Consider the following 11,757-nt stretch of genomic DNA (forward strand, 5'->3'; position numbering starts at 1 on the left):
TGTGAAAAAGACTTCTGACGCTATCCGTAAATCTTGCGTCCGGAGTCGGTTTCTAAAACGCACCTGAGATGTAGATTATGATGACGAGAAGGACGCCGGCAGAAGACTGTCAACAATACTTTTTGCTGTTGATTTAACTTGACATACAAAATTCAAGGCATATGAATCAATGAAATAAAACAGGCAACTCACACAATTACTTTATTCATTATTGTCGATGAAGTCAACGGAAGCCCGCAATGAGAACGGGTTAATCTTTTGCTGACGACAACTTCAAAATCTGCTCATTTTAAGGTTCATCATAACAAATGGACAAAAATGGCTGTATTTCCGCATCAAAAACTACTCTGAGTACAGACTTACCTGTCCAGTTGGAAAAGTTTTAATGCCTGGCATCCACTTGATATATAAAAGTTAAGTGCATTTTGTGTTTCAGAAAGATATAATCTTTTTTTGATTTTGATGGGCATTTTTTTTCCTTTCTGCAGAAGGTGTAATAATATACAAACACCTGAATTACTTTGATACTGTCCACTCAGTTAAACCCTTTAAACTCACCTATAGTTGTGTAGATACCTATTGTCTGTCTATTGTCCATGTCAATCAAGGACAGTCAATACAATACAATACAGTTTTAACCTGAGAGGGAACATCTCAAAGAGTAATCCCAGCTTAGTTTATTTTTACACCTTCTGCATGAACGAAAAAAAATGCCTATCAAAATCCAAAAAAAGATTTTATCTTTCTGAAACGCAAAATGCATTTAACTTTTATATATCTAGTGGATGCCAGGCATTAACACTTTTCCAACTGGACAGGTAAGTTTGTACTCAGAGTAGTTTTTGATGTGGAAATACAACTGTTCTGTTGCTTCGCATGCTTAATTTTTACTGTAGCAAATTTCATTTTTACTTTGTACACAATTTATTAATTTATTCCTGCATTTTGAGTTGAAGAGAATTAACTTTCCTCCTGTCTTGGACAAAATCATTTTATTTCAGCTCATTCCGAAAAAAAGGGGGGGTCTTCCTATATGAAGGTATACCCAAAGCTACTTGTATAGCTGGAATTGGTAACTTTTTTTGAATATCAAATATATCAATGGGGTGCAAATTCCAGGAGGTAACATATGTATGTGTAAAAATTTATATGTCAATGGGTCATACATGTTCATCTTCAGTTAAATCCTTATGTTGTCTGTAATATCTCATTGATGATAGCATTAAACACGGATTATTTTTATACGCCCGTTTACGGGACGTATTAAGGTATACCGTTGTCTCTTAGTTCGTCTGTCCGTCCGTCGTCAACATGTCGGACAATAACTCAAAAACGCTTTGAACAATTTGCATGAAACTTTGGTGAATTATTTATATCTATTGACATATTGGATTTTATTCATATAAAGGGGGTGATTTTTCCAGTTTTCCAACAATATCTTTAAAGTGCTTTGGGCAGTTTTCATGAAACTTTCGTGACTGGTTTATATCTTAAAATAATCTCTGTTTTTTTTATAAATTTCTGATATGACGTTGAGAAGTTATTGAACTTTATTCTTTGAAGAGGCAACGGGCGTATCATTGTTTATTATATAGATGATATATATAACAAAATTTAGCTAGCACTTGTTACCATGGTTGCAGAAAATGGCTAGGGTCTATAGTATGCACAGCATATAAAAATGGCATTTGTCACACAGTAGAAATTGAAATCAATTACGTAAACAAACAAAAAATGAAGAAAATAAACTTATTTGATTACCTGGCGCCAACTTATATAGACATCAAAGTTAAACAGGTAGAAGTAGTTTGTGTACAACCTGTATTTATGTTAAATGTTTTTCAACTGTTCAAAATTTGGGGCTGTAGATTTCAGAACGTATTGGCCCCTCTGGCCTGTGCTTTGAAAAGTTAAGCGGAAAGACTGGTTAAGATGTCTGTGAAAACTGTGTTTTGATCTTTTTATCTCATTATATGAATCACAGATCCCATCTGGTTAACATCTCATTGAAATCAGATTTCATGATAGCTGGGAATTATATATAAATTTTTGATTTTCTTATTGAATATATACATGATAAATGAATGGGAAGGGATTTACACATAAATCAATATATGAATGGGAGGTGTTTTCCAACCCTCAACCGGACGTCTGTACACAAATTTGTAGGTTGAGATCCCCCTGTGTACCAGCCAGGCCGGGATATGGACAACTTGAGAATTCATACACTTCTCCATATATTTCCTATTACACAAGGCTTATGTTGTTATATCACAGTAAAAACTGATTGTTCGATGATGTCATTTATAATCGTTGTAATTCATTCATAAAAAAACAACTAGAGATTGTCATGTATTTATTTTCAAAATCCTATGTATAAATATTAAAAGTAAATACATGAAAAAATAATAGCATAACAAACATTGGGGGGAGGGGTCTTTGGTCCTATGATATAAGATATTTATAAGTATGAAATCCAAACAATCAGAATCAAACTGCTACTAAATAATACAAATATCACCAAACAATACAAATATATATATATGTAACATTTACCATGTTAATTAATAATTTAATAAATCTAAGTTTATTTGTTTGTTTTTTTACTTCTCTAACACTTTTCTTAAAAACTAGACAACATGCCTCTCCTCAAATTGACATACAAATTGTCATGTTTAGAGCAGTAGAAAGAAAAATGCTATGAAGGAACATAATTTTCACAAAAGTCTGACTTTTAGTTTTAAGTCCTTTTTTCAACTGCCACTTACAATATTTATGTATTGTATATATGTACATACATTGTACATTTGTCAAGCAGAGGAGTGAAAAAAGATTGTACGTTTTCATTATTTTGGGTTAGAATATATTTTCAAGTATGAGAACCCTGATTGGTAAGGTAGTATTTGATGATTATTTTACAAAAATTATACATTGATTTTTATTTTTAAATTACGGCATTTCAAGAGTCTGATGCGGTTATTTGGTGTATGGAACAGTTATTTTAAGGAACATACATATCCGGCTGGTAGGTTTCATCAGACCTTGACCTCATTTGCACAGTTCATTGGTCAATGTTAAAGTTTTTCTTATACTTTAAGCAATAGGTCAAGTTCAACTATATTTGGTGTATGAAATGATTTTAAGTCATACGTGTCTATCTGTTAGGGTTCATCTGACCTTGACCTCATTTTTTCATGGTTCGTTGGTCAATATTAAATTTTCCTCTGTTTCTTGCATAATATAAGCAATAGCAAAACTATGTTAGGTGTATGTAATGATTGACATCATTTTCAAGGATTATTGATAATCATGTTGAGTTTATGTGTCACATTGTACTAAAACTTTATCCATACGACTATTAACATAAAATAATTCATGAATAGTAAAGCAGGCAAGACATTTCTTGTTGCATTTAGAGGATTTTTGGTCTGAGTTTACAGGACTGACTAGTATTGTTGAGGACCAATTAATTTAAACAACGTGAAAGAAATATGTAGAATGGTAGTATGAACACATGCTCAATACCAAAAAAAAACACATATCTATATTTTAAATTTATATATACTATAAAAGAGAGAAGGTATAGTACTAGATGAGTATTAATATTATCTAAAATATGTTCAGTTACTGTCAAATTTATGTGAAAGCTTGATTCATGCTGATTCCACTTGAAATGTTTCGTGTGCAAGCTCCTTTCACCTTACTTTCAAATGAAATTCATGGGTAGAAAATGTATCTGTGAATGTTAAATAATTTTTTCATACCAATCGCTTAGGATTGAAGTGCTTTATTTCAAGGCAAAAAAATTCTTTTTTTTTGTTAATAAACACACTTAGTGTCTACAAGAAGTGACGTTAAAGATGAAGAAAATCAAATTAGTAATAGACTTAAATAAAAGGGTTCCTGTTTCATGGACATTTAACTAGCATTTCCTTTAATTCAAAGGTATGTATTTTAACTGGATTCTGCCTTACTACCCTAAAAATTAGTTAGCTCGTCAATTAAGATCTACTGCTGTCAAAATTGTCATGCAATATTAAAACCACATGAAGAACAAAAAGAAACATTTCAACATTCAGGTTCTAATTGCATGCAATTTGAATAAAAAATACCAATATTGGTATTGCTGGTTTCGTGTTTAAACTGATAGCCAGCTATCTGAAGTGCAAAGTAATCTAAAGCTTTATAATTGCATTTTTAGCTCACATGGCCCAAAGAGCCAAGTCAGCTTTTCTCATCACTTGGCGTCCGTCGTTGTCTGTTAACTTTTACAAAAATCTTCTCTGAAACTACTGAGCCAAATTTAACCAAACTTACCCATAATCATCATTAGGGTATATAATTAAAAAAACGTGTCCGATGACCCTGCTTGCTAACTAAGATGGCCGACATGTCTAAAAATAGAACATAGGGGTAAAATGCAATTTTTGTCTATCATTTTTAAATCAGTAATAAATAGAGAAATTCTGACACGGCCAGAAATTTTCAGAATGTTGAGATCTACCAACTGTCTACATACGTCAAAACTGTCAGACGACTTCTTATACGAGTTATTGACCTTAAATGACCAATTCTATCATTTTTTATTTTTCATTTTTGCCTACTATCTTGAAAATTATAATAGATAAAGAAAACTTTTTACTGCAAATATGATCAGCAAGACAAGTTCTACAAATAAATTTTTCATAGTCAAAATCGTCAGTCGACTCCTTATTAGAGTTATTGTCCTTTGAAGACGATTGCTACCAATTGTCAGCGTTTTTGCCTTATATCTTATAAATTATAATAGATAGATAGATAGAATCTTAAATAAGCAAAAACGATCTAGACACAATCTACAATTAAGATAATATGGAGGAAAGCGTCCCCTAACTCCCTGTTGGAGTTATTACCCTTTAATGACGATTTTCACCATTGTTTTTGGCGTTTTGCCTTGCATGATAAATAAATAGACACTTTAAATCACAAAAATTACCAGCAAGTCTAGATCTACTAACAAGTCAAAGTTTTCTGATATAGTTAGTTAGTAAACTCACTCTATATAGAAGTGATTGCCCTTAAATAAAGATTTTTTTTTACACTCTTTTGTGTTTTGAGCCAAAACTAGAAGAAAGAGAAAAACTAAACAAAATAAATGATCAGCAATACAAGATAAAAAAAAACAGAGGTTTTTGTCGTGAGTTCTATTTTCCTCAACAATGTTTGAGAGTGGCCTTTGGTGAAAGTGCACATAGACCAATGTGAGCGACACATGCTCTTTAGAACCTCTAGTAAGAAGTTGAAACTCCAAAATTGATGTATTAGAATATAAAAATAATGTGATGTGGTAATGATTGCCAATGAGTTAACTATCCACAAGTTCAATGGAGTTGATGTAAGCAATTAAAGGCAACCGAAAGGCCTTCAACAATGAGAAAAACCCATACCGTATTGTCTGTTATAAAAGACATGAAAAATATGAAAGAATTTAATTGAGAAAACAAACGGCCTTAATTTAAACAAAACAAATATGTCAGACATCAACCAACGACAACCACTGAACTACAGGCTCCTGACTTGGAACAGGCACATAAAGAATGTGGCGGAGTTAAACAGTTTGTAAGCACTCAACCCTCCTTTAATCTGGGACAGTGGTGTTACAGCACAACATAAGAACAACTATAAAAATCAGTTGAAAAGTATTTTTACTCATCAGATCGATACAAAGCAGAAAAACATCTAACAAAAATACAGATCATACGTGGCAGGGTGTTTATACATCACTAACAACAATAACTACATATGTATGGTTTTTGTGTCAACTTGGGTAATGTCTGGAGAAAGTACTTAATGGAATTTCACTGCAAAGGTTATCTGTTAATAAAAAATGACAACAATACATTATAACTTTCATGTGTTTAAAGCGCTTTTCTGGATTTACCTTCATCAGGAACGGTCAAAGACGAATATTTGAAAGCCAAGAATGTATAAGAACTTAAACGATTGAGTCTGATCCATTTGTCCTTTAGAACAATAAAATATATTGAAACTAAGGTTTACTTAGATAATAGGTAATATCAAGAAATTGATTAAACTAAGCCAAGATTTATGCTATAAAAAGATCTTGAAATGTGTGCATTTTCTTTAAAATTACGTTGATTTTTTTACAAATTATCATGGTTTCAGAAGAAAGTGTTCTATCTATAGGAGAATCATGTGAACTGCATTACAGACTTCATTTCAATTGAGCGGTCCAAAAAAGTATCTAGTCAAAAATAATTATGACCCCGCATTGTTGCTTATACAGCAACAGTTTTAATATTGATGGCTGCATATATTTTTATAATCTATAGTTTTAATTGTATTATAAAAACAAGGAGATGTGGTATGATTGCCAACTATCAACCACAGAACAAGGATACTAGGTATAACCATAATGTCTTAACGTTAGACGTCAGCAAAATCGTTGTCACCCCTCTACATTTAAGTCGCATGTCATAGATATGTCTAAGTGTAGTTATATATTTAGATTACTAAACAATATTATGATGTTGTGCTGTACAGCTGGATAGTATTACTTCTTCATATTTTTGTTAGAGCCATTCTGTGCTTATTGTATGGTGTGGACTGCGAAATATTGAAGACTGTATGTTAGTTTTGTATTTGTTGCTTATGGGAATTTTGCTGTCTTCTTGACATTGCTCCTTTCCCGTTTTCACACACATCAACAACGGAAAAATTATAGCGCATGGAAAGCTATAATAGTCTACTTTAGAACTAGTGAACTAATCCTAAGAAGAAAAAAAAAAGCGTCCTGCTCTACGTCAAAAGAATCTCCAATGCCTTAAAGGGTTGAAATGAAAGAAGATTTACAGCAATGGCGTTTTAAAAAATAATACTTGTATTAATTCAAAACCAACTAATCATATTTGTGATAGCATAACAGAGAACTTTTCAATTAGGTCTTGAATATGACTATACTTTTCAGTACTTAAAAAATGACTGAAATTTTCAGTACTGAAAAATGACTGAAATTTACAGTACTGAAAAATAATTGAAATATTCATTACTGAAAAATGACTGAAATTTTCAGTACTGAAAACAACTTTTTCTCAACATTCTGAAAACATGCATATAATTAAATGTACTGAAAAGATAGGAATAAGAAATGTACTGATAGGTTATATTTATCAGTACTGTATATGTAGTGGCATTATATGTACATGTAAACGCTAGGTAAATTCCTGGTAGTGTATTACTAAATTAGCGAAGATATGGACACTACCGAAATGGTTACTTTTATAGTGATATCAGATGCACGACATGGAGGAGAACACGAATATTGCAAATCATGGTTTATGTGAAATAATTCCATGTGAACATTGACATTGCTCGTAATAAAACATCTCTTCCTATTTACAGCTTAGCAGGAATTGAGGAGTCAATATACAATGTTTATAAATCATCAACTATAAATATTGATCGAAAGATGAAAAGATGAAAGGAAACAATTCAGTCTATAATTATTGACCCTATCGTTAACCTTTCTCTGACCTTGATCATTAGTATATTCCGTACATTCTTTTATACACATGCACTTTAAGAACTCTAAAAAAGAAAATAGTACATGCAGTTGCTTTTGTCATTTTCTAAAGCGATGGTATAACCGGGGAAATACGCCATGCAGGCACTTTGTTGTACGAAAGATTTCGCTTTACATTTTTAAGGTTATTTTCTTTTACCACACAAAAATTTAAAAAACAATCAATAAAAGTTTTCTATGCATTGCTGTCAAATCTAGAATTAAAAGAAAGGGTAGCATTTTAAAGATTTAATTAATGGGAAATAAATCTTTGAGCTCTTTAATAAATCTCCGTACAGACTTCGACAATGAGCAAAACCCATGCCGTATAGTCAGCTATATATAAAGGTATCTCACTTGCAAACAACCCGTAATAGACAAGAATAAAGGCATACACCACAAGAACAAGGACAAAACAATTCAGGTCTTGCGCATAGCTAAATATTCTAAACGATACATAAAACAGTCACATTATCTGTCAACAAATGAAGTCTTTAGTCAAAAAGTAAGATTTAACGGAACGATGCATGCGATGTCTACAAAAGTCGACTTTTAAAAATGAGAAATTTTTAACACATCCATCCATTTCATATCAAATGCATAACAAGCATGGACTACTGTCAAATTGTTTAAAAAATAAATCAAAACATCAGTTATTAGATTTTTATTGATATGTAGTTAAGCATGGATGCAATTTAGAGACCCCTTACTTCAGAATCATGGATCGTTTGGAAGTGTGTTGACAACATTTTTTTCCATGATTCAGAATTAATGGATTCAAAGTTGAATAAAGTGAAGAACGATACATCTACAAAATAAATACAGAATGAAAACTTTCTTTTGTTTCTTAAATAACTGAAGATGAAAAAAACTGCTAAAATAGGTGCAATTTTGGTACCTGCACGTTAGGCTTTTCAATTGTTGTGCTATATAAAATTTAAAATTTAAAGTAATATAAATGCAATATGATTTCATCTTGTCTTTCTTTGTTATCTCTTATCGGTAATTGATATTGCTGCAGAACCTATGTCTGGACAGAGACATCTAACAAATATTGTCATAAATTTCACCGACAACTTAAAATCATAATTCTGAAACAATGCAGACAACACAAAAGTTTAAGACATCCCGAAATGAAACTTAAAACCAGAAATTTCCTTGTAAGGGACAGCATAATAGGTACCAAGGGTGGAAAATGAAGAACGAGCCATACAGAGCAATTAAGTTCCCCTCCGGTATTGGGTTCGAGTTGCTCATTCTCTAGTTTCCTGTATAGAATTATGGGTATTTTTGTTTGTCTAATCGTCTTTTTTCCTTTGGTCACGTTTTTGTCCCTTCCCTAGATTTAAGTTTAATGATAATGTCCCCTTGGTGTCTTTTTACTCTTTATGTATAACCTCGGAGCATCTCAAGCTATTTGTGAGATAACTTGGCAGGTAATTATTATGAATACGGCAATTAATTCGGATGACTGCATGATAATTTCCATATACAGATATACAGACCGGAAGAGGAAAGGTTAAGTAGTACAGAGAACGAGAACAATATGCATTAAACAACATGACTATGTTTTATCTTTAATTGATTTTATTTCATAAGAAGTAGGTTTAAGCTTCAAAACTCGATTAACATCTTAAACTTTCATATATTGATACATCAAATGAATTTTCCAATTTAAAAATCGTGATACTCCGTTCTGCTTTCCGAGAGATCCAGGATATTTTAAGAAAGTTATAAAAATTTTAAAAACATTAACCACAGAGTGAATGTAATGTTAACTGGCAGAAAAACTAAGTTCATCTATAAGTAAAATACGGATAAACAGGATTTTGTTTTTTACAAAGTTTACCTCTGGATACTATCTTCTGATCATAAACAAGCTTCTCTCCAAGTTTGGTAGAAATCCAGGATAGTTTAAGAAAGTTATTAAAATTTCAAAAATTTTAACAGAGTGAATATTTGTGGACGCCTCCGCCGCCGCCGACGACGACGACGACGGAATGTAAGATCGCTATGTCTCGCTTTTGCGACAAAAGTCGCAGGCTCGACAAAAATCATTAGAAAAACAGATTCCTTCACCGAATCTCGTGCTATACGATATTTCTTCACTCTCAACAGCAAGCAAAACGTTTCAAATTTAAAAAAATTAGTCTCGAGTATAGAAATATCGTACCAAACACGATACAGTAGTCAGGTCTTGCGCATAGCTAAATATTCTAAACGATACATAAAACAGTCACATTATCTGTCAACAAATGAAGTCTTTAGTCAAAAAGTAAGATTTAACGGAACGATGCATGCGATGTCTACAAAAGTCGACTTTTAAAAATGAGAAATTTTTAACACATCCATCCATTTCATATCAAATGCATAACAAGCATGGACTACTGTCAAATTGTTTAAAAAATAAATCAAAACATCAGTTATTAGATTTTTATTGATATGTAGTTAAGCATGGATGCAATTTAGAGACCCCTTACTTCAGAATCATGGATCGTTTGGAAGTGTGTTGACAACATTTTTTTCCATGATTCAGAATTAATGGATTCAAAGTTGAATAAAGTGAAGAACGATACATCTACAAAATAAATACAGAATGAAAACTTTCTTTTGTTTCTTAAATAACTGAAGATGAAAAAAACTGCTAAAATAGGTGCAATTTTGGTACCTGCACGTTAGGCTTTTCAATTGTTGTGCTATATAAAATTTAAAATTTAAAGTAATATAAATGCAATATGATTTCATCTTGTCTTTCTTTGTTATCTCTTATCGGTAATTGATATTGCTGCAGAACCTATGTCTGGACAGAGACATCTAACAAATATTGTCATAAATTTCACCGACAACTTAAAATCATAATTCTGAAACAATGCAGACAACACAAAAGTTTAAGACATCCCGAAATGAAACTTAAAACCAGAAATTTCCTTGTAAGGGACAGCATAATAGGTACCAAGGGTGGAAAATGAAGAACGAGCCATACAGAGCAATTAAGTTCCCCTCCGGTATTGGGTTCGAGTTGCTCATTCTCTAGTTTCCTGTATAGAATTATGGGTATTTTTGTTTGTCTAATCGTCTTTTTTCCTTTGGTCACGTTTTTGTCCCTTCCCTAGATTTAAGTTTAATGATAATGTCCCCTTGGTGTCTTTTTACTCTTTATGTATAACCTCGGAGCATCTCAAGCTATTTGTGAGATAACTTGGCAGGTAATTATTATGAATACGGCAATTAATTCGGATGACTGCATGATAATTTCCATATACAGATATACAGACCGGAAGAGGAAAGGTTAAGTAGTACAGAGAACGAGAACAATATGCATTAAACAACATGACTATGTTTTATCTTTAATTGATTTTATTTCATAAGAAGTAGGTTTAAGCTTCAAAACTCGATTAACATCTTAAACTTTCATATATTGATACATCAAATGAATTTTCCAATTTAAAAATCGTGATACTCCGTTCTGCTTTCTTCTGCAGTACATATTGAAACGCGAACGCGTTAAACAGTCCGGGTTATATCCGATCTATAATTTTACTTGCATTATGCATATAAAAATGAAGCATGCACTTTCATGATTAGTAATAGCCATATAACACAAACCAAACAAGGCAAAAATTAGAAAAAAGACTTTTCTTTAATGCAGTTTTGCTTTCATATTAAGCGGAACACTTTGTTGTTGTCACTAATCGGAAGGTGTAAATACCATCTACAACATAATAGTTTTGCATAATACGCAAATTTGTAAATTCAAAGTTTGGATAAATACAATATTTACTTACATTGTTGGTACGCTAACAAGGAATTGAGAGTCATTGTTATGCTTAATGGATAAAACAAATCAATAACTGAAGTTTTATTTTTGTGCAAAAAGGATCAATTGCGCTACAATTCATTTGCACCAATGTGCCATTTGTGCCATTTCCCCCGTAAATTTGGTGTATCATATGCGCGTAGTACAAAAGCATGCATTTGTGATAGTTCAGAAATAAATATTATTTGAATCATTATTTAAATGACTTCCCTCCCTTATCCGGGTTTAGGATTGGCTTGATTAACCTGGCGGAGATAAAGTAGTATTAAAACGATATATTTTTAATTGCTATTGTAATAAAACGTGCATCATTACACTGAAGAACTGCATTTCTCTGTGGACCGGAATGTATAGCTTATATAGACCGACAACCGTCGCC

Source organism: Mytilus californianus, unplaced genomic scaffold (assembly GCF_021869535.1).
Source record: "Mytilus californianus isolate M0D057914Y unplaced genomic scaffold, xbMytCali1.0.p SCAF_8, whole genome shotgun sequence".
NCBI lineage: Eukaryota > Metazoa > Mollusca > Bivalvia > Mytilida > Mytilidae > Mytilus > Mytilus californianus.